The sequence below is a fragment of the Salvia splendens genome, chromosome 2 (genome assembly GCF_004379255.2).
Source record: "Salvia splendens isolate huo1 chromosome 2, SspV2, whole genome shotgun sequence".
Classification (NCBI taxonomy): Eukaryota; Viridiplantae; Streptophyta; class Magnoliopsida; order Lamiales; family Lamiaceae; genus Salvia; species Salvia splendens.
In genome coordinates, this window is record NC_056033.1 from 24,092,568 (window position 1) to 24,111,866 (window position 19,299).

The window sequence follows — 19,299 nt, forward strand, 5'->3', positions numbered from 1 at the left end:
TCACTTTTTTATTTATACATAATATTATAAAATTTAATTAGATTCCTAATTATCATATTTATACGCATTAATTATCATATCAGATTATAACCATGATTTATTTTTTAATATTTTTATCAATTTAGTTTTTAAAATACTTTTTTTCTTTAAAATCTCAAAGCTAATGATTTTATCTTAGAGTAATAATTTCTCCTTCGAATCAGTAACTGAAATCTTATTTTTGAATTATATTTAAATGCATAAAATAAGGAATCTTGCAAATCTACATTAAAATGTTAATTAAAACGTAAAAAATATTTTAAAAAATCATAATAAAAGCAAAGAGTCGCGTTTTGTTCATTATTTACTGCGTTTAGAGCACAGCAGCAAATGCTGTGTTTTGTTACACTGCAGAGGATCTCATCCCATTTTCATTACCACAATTTCTGCATTTTGAGCACAGTTGGGGCTATATTGAAGAAAGTGGGAAGATTCCTCGTTAATTTGTTTAAAAATCATCCTCAAATTGTGTGTTCGAACAATTGAACAATCCGAATTACCGTAGAAAGGCAACAAATTATACTCCCTCCATGCATAAAAATAAGGACTTTGAGAATAGCATATGTTTCAACACAAAATTAGTAAAGTATGAAAGAAAAAAGAAAGTGATTGAAATATTGTTATGAAAAATGAGACCGGAAAGAGAAACTTGCCAAAAGTAGAAGGTGACTAATTTTGTTGAGACTCCAAAATGGAAAAGGAAGACTACTTTTATGGGACGTGAGAAGTATTTATGAACTACTCCCTCCATCCCGGCTAAGATGACAAATTTCTTAGTCGACAAGGGAATTTAAGAGTTGTTTGTTAATGTGATTAATTGAAGTGACAAATAGCGTGTGAAAGAATAAAATGAAGAGAGAAAGAAAGTTGAATATTTAACTAAAAAAAGAAAAAAAAAATAGTTAGATGTATTAATTGGAGAGAGAAAATGATCAAAAATAGAAATATGTGAATCTTGATTGGGGTCATCTAAAATAATTAAACTGGGCAAGTCAAATGTTTACTTATGGGTCCTTTCTCATCATCCAACATAGTCCATCTAAAACGTACATCATCTGTGTCTCTCCACCATTCTCAGCACGAACCAAGCCTTCTCGATATCGATAATACTTCATTAGCACCAAAAACATTCTTAAATCCTCTGTAGCTTAAGTAACCGGCGTCGCCTCTCAAGAGTGGACGTTGGAAGCATATCCGAGGTTCACCCGTTTACTCATCTCTGAAGATGGCAAGGAGACTGATTTAGACGAGCATCTCGTTTTAAAGCAACAAACATTGTCCTCCTATAGTTGAAGAGTAGGAGCTCCCATTTCTTCTATAATTGCTTGTAGAAGAGAACATAAGCCTGTTCATGCAAAACTTTGCTCGTGCTGATGGTAGTAAGGGATGCATCATCAAAACGCAGCCACTGGACATCAGCAGGCCTTTCGATGCTTCCCTCCCATGATGTCTTACGGTGGCAACAAGTTCATATCTGTATATATACAAGTCATACGATAACTCTCCTTTTCGAATTGCCTTTTCATGCATTCGGTGCTACCGAAGAAGAACATAAAAGCTTGCACAATTATCACCTCTTAAAATTGAACTTTTGGATATTTTGTTCAATGGCATCGATGACAAAAAGGGTAACACGCAGAGGGAATCATACTAGAGGCGTTTCATTTTCTGCACTTATTTTAGAAAATAACTAATACATAGTTAAAGTGGAGAAAAAGTTAATTAAGAGAGAGAACCGTGCAGAAAATGAAATGCAAGGCAGAACGGAGGTAGTACTAATATTAAAAGAAGGTATCTGTGACTTTGTTTAATAGTTAAATTCTTTTCCTATCAAAATATCTCCTTCACATAAGATTTATATACAGTAATCATCAAGATTCAAGGCAGAAGAGCCCTAAAATGTGTTTGGTATTCAGACATTTTGAATTCAATAATCAAGATTTGGCCACGCATATTTTCTTATTTCAATTGGATGTTCACAATTATGATTAACAGGAAGCCTGTGAAGGATTCAGAGAAATGTTACCTCCACATTAGAGGAGACAATCAGATCACGGCTCAATGCAAGGTCAAGAGGGAAATGTACAGGCTTGTGCAGTTTAGTGCTACCATAGCTAAAACGCTTCAGGTGTAGGATCATAATCTTCGGAATTGTTTTTATGTTGATAAACTTCCTGGCAGCAACAACCCCAACCTGAGATTTCATGATATATTGTCACCATGAATAAAGGCACAACATGAATAGCAAGTCAACCTACTTTTCCTGCTGTTGTTGCTCGGTACTCATCAAGTGTTTCTGGGGTAGAAAATAAACGAAGAGCGTCTTCAATAGTTCGAATAACTTCACCAGAGATATGTAGAAGAAATGGCTCGACTGTGACAGAAGCCTTGTTGCCTGACAATAATATCCTCTATTAGAATGCTTAAAACTGTAAACAAAGATGTTTTGATTGCTTATTCAACTATGCAAAACCAATACAGCACCCACAAAACATGGACATCCCAACTTCTGTTACTCCATTAGCCGTGCAAGAAGTAAGCTGTTGTACGAAAGATGGTTATCTTATGAAATACATAAGATGGTAGAATTGAATCCAACAAATATTTGATGAACTTCAAAATTCAAGAAATGTTATGTTGCAGCCTTCGGCAGATCCTACAATGACTGACGTTTACCATCAGACTTGTTTGTGCATCATTTGGAAAGCAAATGACCTAACCAATATGTAAAAATATACATACTTTGGTGAATGCTTCGTTCACCATACAAGGATTAATGATTTTTGTACCATTGGTATAGATCTGATCTCTATATTACTTTTTCATTCCACTTCTACTTTGCAAAACAAATACTGAAAGCACATCCAGATCTATAAAATCATTGAACACGAAATGTAATTCTACATCTTGCAATCCTACCTATCATGAATGTCTCCAGACTTCCATATCCAATCACCAAATTCCCAAGGAATGGAATTTGACAAGCCTTCCAAGATGTGAATCCTATAGATCCTAGATGGTTGGTTAATGGGAATACTGCTTAACTTGTACACTCTTAAATTACATCACTAAATGAAGTACCACCACACTAAAGGACATCAAGAGATGAAGGGCATGATGCATGCCTGACTTACACTCAGCTACAAGAAAGCCAAAAATAACAAAATTAAAACAATTGAGCCATATTATAATACTCCCTCCATCCCAATATTCATGGAATGTATTCTATTTTGGGTTGTCCCATGTAACATAGCCTATTGCTTTTTTAGTACAGTTCATTACTCACGCATCTTTAAATAATACTCCCTATGTCCAACTCAAAATGACACATTTTACTTTTTGAGATGTCCCACCCAAAGTGACACATTTCTAAAAATGGACACTCTTCATACTAGATTCTCTCTCCTACTTTATTCTATCTCCACTCTTAACATAGTAAACAACAAATTAAAATCCCATGCCGAAAAGAAATGTCCCGCTTTGAATGGGATGAAGGGGGTATATATTACTTACTCACCTTTATACCAATGTCAACTCTCCTAAATACATGTGGCTAAAAGAAATAGACTATGAATATTGGGACAGAGGGAGTAGTGACTAAGAATTACACAAAACACAGACAAGGATGAAGAATTCAGGACAAGATTCTTTAAATCAATTGAACACATCAATATCAAAACAAACAATTAGAACAGTGTTTTGATCTCAGCAACCTGAGGCTACCAGGTGGCTCAAAACTACACCAATTAAGAGTTAACTAACATGCATCCAAGTCTGAGGAACTTTCCGAGACTAACTAAATTTCAGGGTGCTTCATTGTGACAATTTTGTTCTGAGAAGAACATTCTTCCAGTGAAGCAATACTACTAGTAACAATGTGAGGTGATTGCAGTCAATAATCAATATTCAGTTACATTACATTGCATCGTAATGAGCAATGTTATGGATGGCGTATGGCGGCTTACGGCGGTAAGCCAAAAAACCGCCACAGGGATATGGCGTAGCGGTATGGCGGGAAATAAATTAATTAATAAAATATTAGTAATATATGTATAGATAAATTAAAAAAATAAAAAATAATAAAAAATATAAATATCAACTACTAAAACAGTTAGTAAAGCATAAAGTCATAAGCAATTATATATCATGCCTATAATAATAAGGACCCGTTTGATAGCATAGAGATACCAAGATAAGGTTTTGTATCCATGTATTTCCATTCATTTGGTAACAAAGATACTTCTATCTCATGGCCCGTGTTAACACGCTAAGCCTGACTAGGCCAACTATTTCCCTCATTTATGTATCTCACCAAATTGGTGAGATATGGAACTATTCAACCTTGTTTTCCTCGCTGCCCTTCATTCCATTTCTACCACCGCCCCATATCCTATCACCCATGGCAACACTCTAGCTGAAGGCGGTGGGCCTTCTGACGGTGCACTGCCGACTCGATCTAAGACCAAGCAATTTTTCTTCTCTCCTTCGATGTGTACGATGGTGGTTGTCTCCGGCGGTAGTGAGGGCGTCTCTCAACGGCCGCCGTCGCACCATCTTTTCCCGCCGTCGAGCTTTGAGGCAGTGATATTGCAATTCTAGATCTGCCTGAGCCTTTTCATCTATGTGTTGGGTCCTTCGCCAGAGGCAGTGAATAACAACGGCTATGGCTCCTCATTGGTGCTCTGTTTTCTTCCAGAACCGAGCATCTACAACTGAATTATTGACGAGATGAACAATTTATCAATTCATCAATTGTTGTAAGCTTCTTCATACAGGTTTCTTCTTCTAAGTTTTGAATTCAGTATTTTTTTAATTGATTGCTGCTCGATGGAAGATTTTGATATTGTTGGCATGGTTTATGCAATTTGGTAGTAGTTGAATTGAGAATTTAGTGATTTTGGGCGGAAATTGAAGTTTTGTTGTTCATTCAAAATTTACTTTTAAGGCTAAACCTGTTAATTATGTAGCATCTTTGTACATTATTTACCTTTTAGCTTTGAGGCGAATTAAATTCAAGCTTTTGTTGTTGCTCAAGATGGTTAGCTAAATGGATGTAGGGATTCAAACTGTTGAAGCAGTTCTTATGCAATGAAGAATGTTAGAATCAGTTTATTGCTAGGGTCAAAATACTAACTTCATTCATTAGAATGCAGAAGAAGAAGCACATAACATATTCATAATATTTTGGGTGAAAATGAAAGATTATATGCAGAATGAGATTTATAATAGACCTTGAATTCGTACTAATAGGTTTGTTAAAATGGTAATTTGGGAGGATGCTGACACCTGCTTCGAGAGGCAGCAACAAGAAAAGGAAATGTTGTGGCTTCAAGCAGAGTAATGAGCAGCGATTGAGGCGGCCACTTGCAGAGAAAGAAGATGGTCTAACGAGCGAAAGGCGAGCAAGGAAAGAAGATGGACTGATGCTAAGGATGATCCTATGGCTAAGGCTGAAGCTGAGGTTTTGAAATAGAATGCTTGAGCCTGGGAACAAATACATAGTCTATCCTAGCTTCCATGATTTGTATAATCACTTTGATTTTGTGCTATCCTTTGTTCTTTTCATGTGATTGTTACATGTACTTTGGAATGTCAAAAATTCAAATTGTTGAATTGATATAAACATATGCATATTACATATTATTAAGAACAAAGGCAACAATGTCTTTTCAGTTGTATATATGACATAATCTTAGTTATTATTTTATCTATCAAACAAATAGTATAAAATCTTTTTCTTGTCCTAATCCTAAGTTCGGCCCTCATTTGTTATTAAGAGTTACATATCTTGTTATATCCTAACTGTGCTATCAAACATACCCTAAGTCTTAGTTCAACCATTAAAATATAAAGTCATCATCATAATATATAATAAAATCTAAATTAAAACCATCCTCAATCATCATCCTCCCCAACATCATTATGTAGAAATATGACCTCCGACGGGGAGCGTTGACTGGGGGCAGGCGCTGACTGGGGGGGGGGGGGGGGGGGGGGGCTGACCGGCGAAGAGGGGGCGACGTCGTTTGGTGTAGGTAGGGTTTTTTTGGAGGTTGGCGCAGCTAGGGTATTTGGGAGTGAATCTGATTCTAATTTTTTATTAATTGGGTCGGGTTTGAGGGTAAAATAAATTTGGGCCGTCTTATTTGCTAATTGGGCTTAGGATTGGGGGCAGCCCAATCAAAACTGACGCCATGGCGCCTGCGGCAAATGGCAGTCGGCATTAAAAAGTTTCATGGCAGCGTATCGCTATGGCGTTTTTCTTGAAACCCGCCATGCAATGGCGCCACGGAGGCGCCATAGCCGATATTTAATAACATTGGTAATGAGCAAATAGCATAACCATGAAAGTGCAGAAAATCATCATGTAACTTACCTTTTGCCTTCACAGTACTCTGCAGCTGTCCACCAAAAATTGATCTGAGCTCTGAAGGAAAGACACTGTGTTCTTGTCACTGCAGATTTATTCTTTCGGCCAACTGTCTCCCACTCGTCATCTTCCGATGTGGAAATCAGAGTTGGATTCCTTTCATCCAAGTGGGACTTCCCTCCAAGCTTTAGCAATCCATCATGCATTTGATCCATAATAAAGCTCAAAAACTCTTGCGCATCCTCTTGCCTGAGAAGAAAATTAGGTACATTAAGTTATATAGAAGTAGATTTAGAATTAAAAACAGTCCCAGCTGCACAAAATAGCATATGACATTTCATCTATACCTTCCTATGCAAGGATACTAGATTTCATCCACAAACTATAATCTATTTCGTGAGGATAATAATACTTCACAATGAATTTCTTGGTGGTAACGTCTTGGCACACATGACACATCATAACATAAAACTCAACTCTGAGAAAAAAACATCCAAAATAAGAAATAAAAGAAGAGTGAGACAGATAACCAGACCTAGGCCTGCGGCCTGCCTGAAGTACTACATGATACATCAGGGGTAACTTTTCTCAATGCCACTTCAAACATTGTAGGGTTACGTTAAAAGGCCTGCCAACTTCAATTTCAACCTTATCTTTCTTCTTATTATTGGTTCCACCAACCACGTCAAATTCACCAATGAACTCAGCAAATGCAGTTAATGTTGGATAGCCAACCTAAGAATAGGAATTAAAACTACTCAATGATTGGACTGTCGAAAACATCCACTTGCTATTGCGGTACTACAACATAAGATTTGACATTTTAAACAGCAAACCTTTGGAATGTTCCGCTTTCTCAATCCTAGTAAAAGCTGAATAAATGGAAAACATGCCAAAAGTGCTTGCAATGTTGCATTCAGGAAACACAAATTCCCAGAGTTTATCAAGCCTCGAGGTGTTATACCCTGAGCATCTGTCTTCAGATGAGCCACCTTATCATGAGTTTTAACGGTAGCATCATTCACAGTTCCATTCAACTTTATGCCTTCATCATAATGATTTCCATCCTTCTCGTCATTATCATCTAACACTTGTACAGCTCGAAAGTTACTGCCCTTCTGGTTGGTATAGGTATATGGGGGTGTATCTCCACCTCCAGCGGAAAAACCAACCTTTGTCTCACGTATATCACTAATGCTACCAAACATCACTCCCAGATTTGGGAGATTGGCTGTCGTTTCTTTCCTTTTTTCAGGTTTATGGGGATTGGAAGGTTTTTTCGTCAGCAGAGAACAGGTTTCATCCTCAGAAAAGGATCCAAAAAGCAACACCTGCACAAGAAAGCAGTACATACATTATTAGCCATAGAAAAGGCCAACACAAAAAAACCAAAACTAGGGTATTGTAGCCTATATAAGCAAACTTTCCATCCCAACTAAACTAAGTGAGTCGTATTCCTTTTTTGGGATGTACCAACTAAGTTGAGTCATTTCCTTTTTTGACAAAAAACATAATATCCAATCAATTTTACTTTATTCCATCACCTATTTAACTCTCTCTTTATCTTTTCTCTCTTATTTTTCAACACAAATTTCTTAATCTCGGTGCCCAAAAGTTGACTCAACTTAGTTGGGACGGAGTGAGTATTTTAGTTTCGCACACAAACTTCGAAAGTTGTTAATAATACATTAACTTAAAGATTGCCGTGATTGTTCCACGATTTAAATTTCACCCAAATTGAATCTGACATATGGAATATGGAATGTTGAACATCTTGCAACTCCTCAATTTCAAGTCCAAAACTTGCAAAGGCATTTCTATGTAACTAAAAACAAGATGAAAAAGAGGCACATGGAGACTTATTAGATCAATTGATAATAAATGAACTAATGTTCACCTCTGTAATCAATTTGGAGGGAAAGGATCTTTCTAACAACACCCTATTGAATTCGTGTATTTCATTCTCTGAATTAGTTGCAATGATATATGCTAAGATAAGGGTAGATTTCAAACCAACACTCCATCGATATATCATGGAGGCATTGTTTCTTAGGTACCGCGAGTTATATATGCACTGGGGTTGACAGTGATGACAATGTGATGTTTATGTTCAATGAAGCTCTAAATTCTACTCGTCATATTGAATTATTTGTTGAGTATTCGTTTGTTGGAAATGCCTTAATCCCACTAGTTGTTGATTATGGTGTTGGATCATCTACAAGGATTGAACCTATGAGCATTGATTGCGGTATGAATGAGCAAACAGATGTTGCAGATGCTGCTGATGTTGGATTGAATACTCAAGAGAATGTTCAAGAGCATATTGATGTTCATGTTATACGAGGAGACCTTGATCCACCATTGTCGTCATCATCATCTGATGATATTTTAAGTGATGATTCATGTGATCTGTCTAGTGACGAGGAGATAGTGTGTAAACCTGCCGTGCAAGGTGAACAACCACTTCCAGAATACGTTCATAGTGGGTTGAAATATTTTCGTAGACTGCCGAGTGGTCCTTCTGAGGTACCTGAAGTTGGTAATGAACGCAGTACTATGTATTGGGATGAAGCACACCCGTATCGGATTAATGCAGAAACAAAATTTGATAGCAAGCTGCATGGTAAGACTGCTATTACTATGTGGAGTCTGAGGCAACACCGACAATTTAGGGTGGTTGAGAGCAAATTAAGAAGGTGGCATGCCGTATGCAAATATCCTGCAGGGAGGACAGAAGATGGAGTAGCTATTATCAGCAAGACCGACGCTGAAAAAGCGAATGAATGTTCGTGGGAAGTTTCTGTTACACAAATGACCCATGATGATATGTGGGAAATTAGGAAGTGGGTGGGACGCCATAGTTGTGAAGGCCATCGTAATGATAGAGGACATGCTAACTTTTCATCACCAATGATTGCTTTGTGTATTCGCCATCAGTTGCTAAAAAATGCCGAGTACAAAGCCGCAGCCGTAAGAAATTTTGTTCATGACAAATTTCATGTGGTAATCAGTTATAAGAAGGCATGGTATGCACGGAGAAGGGCTTTAGAGATTGTATTTGGTCGATGGGAGGAGTCATTTCGGGATTTGCCAAGCTACATGCTTGAACTGCAGTCTAGGAATCCAGGCACAATTGTGGAGTGGAGGCATAATGAGTTGTTGAGCCAGGGACGTAATAAAGTCTTCTATTACGTTTTCTGAGCACTTGGGCCTGCTATACATGCTTTCCAAGAGTTCCAACCAGTTTTAACAATAGACGGGACTCACATTCGAGGAAGATTTAAAGGTAAGTTGCTTGTTGCTTGTGGTGTTGATGCTAACAAGAAATGTCTGCCTATTGCATATGCTGTTGTTGATGAAGAAACTGGCGACAGTTGGGAGTGGTTTTTGGATCTAGGGGTGAGCAAAAAAACCGGAAACCGAATATCCGAACCGAACAAAACCGAAATTTTGAAATTCGGTTCGGTTTTTTCGGTTTTTCGGTCCGGTTCGGTTCGATTTTAAAAATAAAAAAATTTTTGTTTTTCGGTTCGGTTCGGTTCGGGCGAAGAAAAAAATTGAAAAACCGAAAAACTGAATTATATATATATTCTATTATATATAATATATATATTCTTTTAATATATTCTAATATATAATATATATTATATGTATTATTAATTTTATATTATATATAAATATTCTATTAGTATATATAAAATAAAATAAAATACACATATATAAATATATATATTTATATTATATTTATTTTTTTCAGATTTTTCGGTTTTGTTCGGGTTTTTCGGTTTTTTAAGTTCGGTTTTCGGTTTTTCGATTTCGGTTTTTCGGTTTTTCGGGTTCGGTTCGGTTTGGATTTTGAACTAAATTCGGTTTTTCGGTTTTGGTTCAGTTTTGGTAAAAAACCGAACCGAAACCCGAATGCACACCCCTATTTGGATCATGTCAGAATTCATGTGGTGAAATACCAAAGGGAAATGTGCATCATTTCGGATAGACATAAATGAATCCTTAAGGCTATGCGTTCTGATGAATGGAAAAAGCCGCCGATATGTCACCACAAATTTTGTTTGATCCATGTGAGGAAAAATATCTTGACGAAACTTAAGGGTAAGGAAGCTAGAGTGAAAGGCATGGTATGGGCATTGGGTGTCACAACTCAAGTAGGTAAATACATGCGAAGGCAACGTGCACTACGGGAGGAAATTCTTGTTGCGATACACGAGCTCAATAAAGCCAAAAAAGAAAACTGGTCTCTTTGTTACGATGATGAACTGAGATGGGGTGCCCTCAACAAACATGTCAGAGAGCTACTGTGACGCCCCACTTTTCGAACCCTATGACGATTACATTTACTTTCTTTTATTGTCGAATTAATTGATGAATTGCTACGTGTTTGAATTGGTGACCTAATTTGATTTGACCGAGTCAATTTCGTTGATTTTTATGACGTGGCTTAAATTAATTGATGGGGAATAATATATATTGTGGTGAATTATATTCCAAGGAGAGTGAGATTTTACTTAGGATCATAAATAATTACCTTGCTCTTTTTATTGTGGAAATTTCGACCACTACCAATTATTGGAGAGGAATTTTATTTCTTGGATTTAATTATTTGCTTTGGGATAATTATCCAAATTAAATCCTAAAGCCTAATTACCTTATTTCCTTCTTGATAAAAATCGGCCCCTACTATTTTCCTTAGGGAGATTTCGAAATCTCCTAATTTGTGGGAGAAGGAAATTATTCATTATTTATTTTGATCCCTTAATTATTTCTTTCCATGATTTAATTGGAATATCCTAGCAAATCTTGCCTTATCTTATTTTATTAAAGATTTGAAATTATTCCTTATTGAGGGGGAATAATACACGCCTATTTCCTATATTTGTGGGAGGATTTTTATTTATTTTTCGGCTCCGTATTATTTTATTCTGCTCCGTGAAGATACCCAAATTAAATTAGAGGCTAATTAAATAGCCCTAAATTTCAAAAATCCTCCTTATTTCTTACCCCAAATTCACGCCAACTCCTCCCCCAAATCTCTCCAATCTTTATTTTAAATATTCTCCAATTATTCTCTAATTAATTGGGAGATATTCTTATTCTCAACTCTATAAATAGAGACAAACACTATTCCCTAACCCTAGCCACCCACACCACACGCCCACTCTCACTTTTTCATCTCCTCTCCCACTTGTTCTTCCACTCTACTCAAGATCCTTTCGAATTTCCAAGAGATTGTTGAAGAATCGACACTTTTATTCGTTCCTACCGATTGTTTCGTCCAAGAAAGGTAAAAATCAGACCCTATTCTTCATTCCTCTCCATCTAAACATTCTTTGACTCCCTCATGCATGTAGAGAGCGTAGGGAATTCAAATCCAAGGGTTAATCAGTGGGAATTTGCTTTTGTATGTGTGATTGCGTTTTGAATGAAATTGTTTGATGATTTAATGAATCTATGGTGAATGATATGTGATGTTACGAAAGCATGAGTACAAGGACTCTTTTGAGCATGTTTGTGTGTTAAAACCATGAAAAGGTTGATTTTGAATAAATAGGGATAAACCCTAATTCGAATCTTTTTAAAGGCCTGAAAAACTGTGAGTTCGGACAGTATGTTCCGACATGTATTTGACCAACCAAATGAACTCCGATTTGATAGATTCTTTTTCCTGAGATAACTTCATGATGTCTTCTGTGTTGTGTGTGAATTTCAACTCATTTGGTTAAAAGATGAATGTTTGGTGAATTTTTAAAGTTGACTGTGCAGTTCTGCCATAAAATACTTTCTCGACCAGTAGGTTACGTTGTTGATTTGACCGACCAAAAAGGGGTATTTTGACATGAAATTTAAACTGGAAGTTATTTGATGAGTCTACTGTATCGAGGTAAAGTTTTAGCCCCAACGAAAGTCGGGTGAATTTATAAAGATTTTTATAAAATGGTTGCGCAGTGCTGTCAGATTTCTACCTTTACAAAAACAACTATATTATTAAGTTATGAATGACATACATGAATTATATATGTGATGGAGTGATGTGATATGCAAAGAGGTATGCTATGATGTGAATTCCATATGTTGATGGGGAAAAAGGGAAAGTTAGGGACATGCATGATATTAAAGGGAAAGCGATACTTGAAATCTAAACGGGCGAGGTGGGCTCTCTTTTAAATAAGGACTATGTCCTAATGTTTTATCGATGGAAATAACTATGATTATCATGCCTTGATTTGTTTTTACGTGCCTATCTGATGTGGCTTTTGCCACTATTATATAAATCGAATTCGGGTCCTCGTAGGGCTGCAAACCCTACTTGGATTAGTGTACACCTATGGTAGACTGTGTACTAGCGTACGGACTGGCCGGTCTAGTGGCTTGGTTTGTGGCCACATTCCAAGTCATGTATTGGCAGATATGGTTGACGTCTATGGAAAAATGACTGCGCAGTCGCTATTTTGAACAATGGAAAATATTTTGGGTGTCTCGGGCCTTTTCTAAAGTTAAAACCCCGATGGTTACTTACATATGACATGATAACATATACTCTTCTTTAAAATGTTTTCGGTATGAGCCATTGAGTATTTTCATAGTACTCAGCCGTGCATGTGTTTTCCCTATGTGCAGGTTGAGCGGCGACGACTGGTTGGTGGTGTTGAGCAGAATTAATAATATACTATGGTTGTTTGGAAACTCCGAGTGTCGTTGTGTCCTCACACATGACTTCACTCTTCTCTTGGATGCTTCCGCTGTGATGTTTTCTTTACTTACTTGCGTTAAACTTTGCAACTGTTTAATTGGATGTTTAAAACTCGTTATCTTTTGAATAATGTCAAACCTTTAGTCTTTTCATTTATTAAACATAAATACTCTTGGTCGTTTATTTATTAAACTTAAATTCTTGGTCAAACCTTTATTGAAACCCTAGTTTTCTATGTCTGTTCATTAAGTCCCTTAATCACGATCGCCCGCTTTTACTAACCCTAAAGGGCGGTCGTGACAGCTTGGTATCAGAGCCTCAGGTCTTTCCGCTCTGGACCCAAGAGTCTTGTTTGAGTCAAAATCCATTCATGTGTAATTGGCTAAATGATAAACATCGAAAGCTCAACACCACAACTCGTCCCTGCCCAACCACGAAGAATGAGGTAACAAGTATTTTGATAGTTTTTGATATGAACTGTGAAATGTTATAAATTTCGATGGGAATATTTCTCTTGTGAGAATGGAAGTAGTTCTATGGGAATCGAGGTTGATATAACATTTTGAAAATTTTGCTTGGGGATGAAATGATGAATATGCATGGGTATGAAATTGTTAATTGCGTTTATGCCAAAAATAATGAATGTCGTTATGAAAATGAACTTGTATTGGTTGATGTTGAGATTTGCTATTACGTCCACGAAACTGCAAAATTTACTCGAAGAAAATACATGTTGCTTCCATGAACGACAAAATTTTTTTTTTGCCTAGGCAGTTAAAATTTCATGACTATGAAACTGTGAAATGCAAAGCATGATACGCGTATAGTTGCGAGTTGCGATTGTGATACAGATAAGCATGAACTGCATGAATTATGAAATGTGATTCCATGGATGAATGATTGATTAAGTGTTGCTATTCACATATATTAATGTACGATGTTTGTTATGCTATGGAACACCAAATGATTTATACGAATAAATGTGTTGATTGTGCAATATATGGATGACATTTATTTGTGAAAATTTAGGACCGATGAAGTACGAGGTATTGTATAGAACCACTATTAAAGTGAAATGTGGAACTTTTGAACTTTGTTGCGAACGTAGGAGCCATATGAAGCTTGAGTTAGGTAAAGATCAAATATACGTTGAAGTACGAGACTTCAAGCTATGCTTGAAATTATAGAGTGCCTAAGAGGTAGGCCAGACTGAACGTGCTAGAACTTAGTTGTAAGTTGACAACTGCAATATCACTTTCCTGAGTGATAAAACCAACGAAAGTATATATTTCGAACTTTGGTGTATCCTCACAATGGCGAGATCATACCTAAGATCTAATAAAACTATGCAGTCTTGCATACCATGCCAAAGTGGCGATGCGACACAAGTACGATGACGTTTACGACATTTTAAGACCATGTGTGCAATGGCAATGCATTTCGAAAACTACGTAGCATGGCAAGAAGACTTTGAAGATGCGACCATAAAAAAATGTTATTAATTTCGACGATAGGATAAATCTCAACTTGGAATCCACGATTTCATAGAACGATGTTACCATGTTCAGGCTCGTGAAAAATGTGCGAGGGAGTGCGACCCTCGTAGCTAGAATGAATGTTTTTTTTAAATCAACAGTACTTACTTGGATTCTAAGTTCTTTTCGGAACGTTTTGAATAAACGTGAGCCCTTGTCTATTTAAACACCTTGGTTGACTCCCAATTTGCAAGTAATGTCCATTATTTTTTTTCCCTATATCGAGTCATGACTCACTTGTCTCGAAAGTTTGGGTTTTCCTTTGTAACGTTGGATAACTTGATTGAGTAGTCTCCTTTGATTCATCATTCATAAGGACAATATTTTGACCTTATGAACTTCCATCATTGAACTTCATATCTAAGGTTGTTTGCAGTTATGACCTTCAGTATGACCACACCTCCAGACATGTTTTCTTCAAAGGATGGAATATTCTTCTTGGAATTACTAGCTCACCTCTTTATTTTGTAACCATGTATGTGGCAAGTTCTTTCTTGCAGAAGTGAAATTCTTTTTAGCTCGGTTTCACTACATATATTGCTTCATACTCAATGATTTTTTTTCTTTCTGCAACACCAAGTTAAGGCTATCCTGTTCTCTTCTTCCTTAACGGGTTGATCGTGTTAAATTTCTGAAAAGTTCCATTCACTTTGAGTTGTCTTTAACAAACCCGCGAACCCATTGATGTGATTTCATCTTTTTCCAATAACATGATGTTGTTGAACCATCATTTGTACTACTTCATGACATTTGTCTATGTATCTAAATCCTGCCGCGACTGATTATTTTAGGCCTTGACATGTTTGAACGATATCATTCATTGCTGTCCGGAATTTTTGCAAATTGTGATCTAGCAGTCGGCTACGGAATTTGAGAATTTTTGCAGTTTCATCCTGTTTCCATGACCTATCTCATGTTCTTCCGAGCTCTCATCAGAAGTAAATTCTCAAAGCTCTATGGGTTTTATTTGATACCTCTAAACCATTTAATTCTCAGAATGGACGGGTTGAGTCCAATGAAACTCAATCATTGCATTGTTGTTCTTGTTTCCTTGATTAATTTTGGAGCCTCCCCGATTAAAGACATCCTTAGCAATGTTGCAACAATTCGAAATCTGTTCATATCCAAGTAAGACTGTTGGGTCAAATTTCGAATCCTTGATATTAGACGGTAGGGAAATGCGGTAGTTGACTCGGATATATATACAAGGAATAAGTTTCTATAGTCAGACATGCTCAAAAATGACACACCACTCCCGGGAGAAAAGGAAGTGGGATGATTCTCGGACTCCATACAACGGAAAAACGGTACCAGTCGAGTCAGCATTGATCTCAACACGGAGGAGGACAACATACTTCTAGTCAGAGAGGAGACTACCGATCCAGGGCACCACAGTGCAACGTGTGCTCTAAGTATCACTTCGGAGAATGTCGGCATCAAAACGTTACCAATTGTTACAAATGCGGAGGGAATGGTCACTTCTCTAGGGAGTGTCCGAGCAAGAAGGGAGGATTGTGATCGAGGCAGAACGATCAAGGATCCTGTCAGCAATCAAGGGCACCGCAGAGTGAATCAAGGAAAAATCACGATCAACCTCCGCGACAACAACAACCTTACTGCCCAAGACTCCTTCCTGCTAGAGCATATGCCTTGAGACAGAAACAACCCAAGACTGAACCAGGGAGTCACGAGAAGGGAAACCTGGCAGGTATGGGCAAAATCCTCGACACACCCATTGTTGTATTGTTTGATACGGGCGCATCGCATTCTTTTATATCTGAATTATGTGTGGACACCTTAAGTTTGCCTGCTTACAAATCTGAACATACGATGATGGTGTCCTCACCAGTGGGAGGGACAATAGAATCCCTCGAACATGCTCGCACGTAGAATTTGTTAGGGAGAACTTAAGTTAGTCGCTCACAACTTAAAGTCATGGCAATGAGAGATTTCGACATAATCCTGGGGATGGATTGGTTAGCTGCGAACTTTGCTACTATTCGTTGCAAGGATAGACAATTATCTCTGCAAGCCCCGGGGGAGGTACCCACCATATACTATGGAATCTCGATGAACCGACGAACGTCTATCATCTCCGCGTTTCAAGCTAGTACGATGGTGAGAAAGGGGCGTCCCGCCTATCTTGTCTATCTACAAGGACAGGAGGTAGGAGAAAGAAAAGTGGAAGATGTTGCCGTTCTACGAGAATTTTCAGACGTTTTTCCTGAAACTTTGCCTGGACCACCGCCAGATCGACAACTGGAGTTCACAATCAACCTAGAGCCAGGGTCGGCGCCTGTGTCCAAGGCACCATACCGAATGACGCCTAAAGGGTTAGAAGAACTCAAGATACAACTTCAGGAGCTTATGGACCTAGGTTTCATTAGGCCCAGTGTCTCACCGTGGGGCGCTCCTGTGCTATTTGTCAAGAAGAAAGATGGGTCGATGAGGATGTGTATCGACTATAGAGAGTTGAACAAAATGACCCTCAAAAACAAATATCCACTGGCAAGGATAGAGGACATATTCGACCAACTCCGAGGAGCCTGCGTGTTTTCAAAGGTGAACTTAAGGTCCGGATACCACCAATTGAGGGTCCGAAGGGAAGACATACCGAAGACCGCGTTCCGCACAAGATATGGTCACTATGAGTTTGTGGTAATGCCGTTCGGATTGACAAATGCACCCACAGTATTCATGGATCTGATGAACCGAGTATTCCACCCATACTTGGATAAATTTGTCTTGATCTTCATAAATGACGTACTCGTCTACTCGAAGAATGAGAAAGAGCACGAGGAACATCTACGAATCACCTTGGAGACGTTGAGGACCGAGAAGCTATACGCTAAAGTCAACAAGTGTGAGTTTTGGCTGAACGAAGTCAATTTTCTCGGTCACATCATGTCGGCAGAAGGAATCCGAGTGGATCCCGCCAAGGTTGAGGCGGTACAAAATGGAAGGCACCTTCGACACCAAACGAGATTCGGAGTTTGGCAGGATATTACCGAAGGTTTATAGAAGTATTCTCCAAGATAGCGAGGCCAATGACCCAACAACTCAAGAAGAGGGTGAAAGTCAATTGGACCCCGGAGAGTGAGACAAGTTTTCAGCTTTTGAAGAAGAAACTGACCACTGCACCAATCTTAACTGTTCCAGAGCCTGGAATGAGTTACGTGGTCTACACTGACGCTTCGAAGGTGGGACTAGGATGTTGATGTAGAACAACAAAGTGATCGCCCACGCATCACGACAATTGAGACCGCAGGAGTTGAACTACCCAACCCACGACTAGGAGCTAGCAGCAGTAGTGCATGCCCTAAAGATTTGGAGGCACCATCTCTATGGAGTTCGACGTGAAATCTTTACGGACCACAAGAGCCTGAAATATTTCTTTGAGCCGAAAGATTTGAACATGCGACAACGAAGATGGCTCGAATTAGTAAAGGACTACGATTGTGGCATCAATTACCACCATGGCAAAGCAAATGTAGTTACAGACGCGTTGAGCCGAAGGAACCATGGGCAACTAGCTGCTTTCTGACGCAAGAGGAAAGTCTAATACGAGAGTTTAGTAAAATGCAATTGGAAGTGGTAAGGGCACCTGAAACAGTGGAAGGCCGAATTGCCACCTTAGAGGTTGAACCTAATCTAAGAACGAGAATCGTTGCAGCATAACGAATGGATACGAAACTTGAAGAAATTCGAATTGAGGTGAAAACTGGCAAATCTGGAAGTTTTAGTGAGGAGTCCGACAACGCCCTCACTTTTGAAGGGAGACTGTGCGTACCAAACGACGTGGAACTCAAGAACGAGATCATGAGTGAAGCTCATGAGACTCCATACACCGCTCACCCGGGAAGCACGAAGATGTATCAAGACTTGAAAAAGTCCTTTTGGTGGAATGGCATGAAGAGAGACATAGCGGCATTTGAAGCGGGAATATGTGTTGAAAGCATGAATATGTATGTGTGGATGAATGATAGACAAACCTAGTTTGTAAATGTCGAGCATGAAAACTGTGGTGTTCGGATAGTAGGTTCCGACGAGTGTTTGGCTGACCAAACGATCTTATTTTGGCACGAATTTTGAACTGAGTGAAACTTTAAGTGTCTTCTGTGTTGTGTCAAAATTTTTAACTTTCTACTATTTTTACAAAAGAAATTTTACGAGAGGCTGACTTTTAATATTGAGATGAAAAATTGCACAAGTAGTAAGGATTAAAGGCAGTAGGACTTAACCAATTGAGCCTTATTTCTTTCGATCCACAAACCCGCCTCATCAACTAAGGCAACCCCATAGTAAACCCTTTTTTTTGAGCCATATACACTCATACCCGTTCTTCTAAAACCAAGACCTACCTCCATATACTTTTCCGTTACACATACGTGAGAAAAAGGGGTCAGAGAAATCCTCGAGAAAGAATGGGGTACTTGAGAAAAGTTTGAGAAAAAAAAGGGGCAGGAAAAAGTTGTAACCTGACCCTGTAAGTCGGAAATTAGGAATAAGCTTGTAAGTGAGGCGAGAAATCGTTTCTTGACCAAGTGAAATACCCAATGGCAAATTAAATCATTAGGTCCAATCCAACATATATGATCAGGTTTTTGGTCCCTTGACTCATGTGTTTTTCTTTTACAGTTAGCTTAGAACCT

At 38.1% G+C, this 19,299-nt stretch overlaps 1 pseudogene; it reads right to left on the reverse strand.

Moving 5' to 3' along the window:
- Positions 1-1,349: 1,349 nt before the first annotated feature.
- Positions 1,350-12,732, reverse strand: LOC121776809 (annotated as a pseudogene).
- Positions 12,733-19,299: the final 6,567 nt, after the last annotated feature.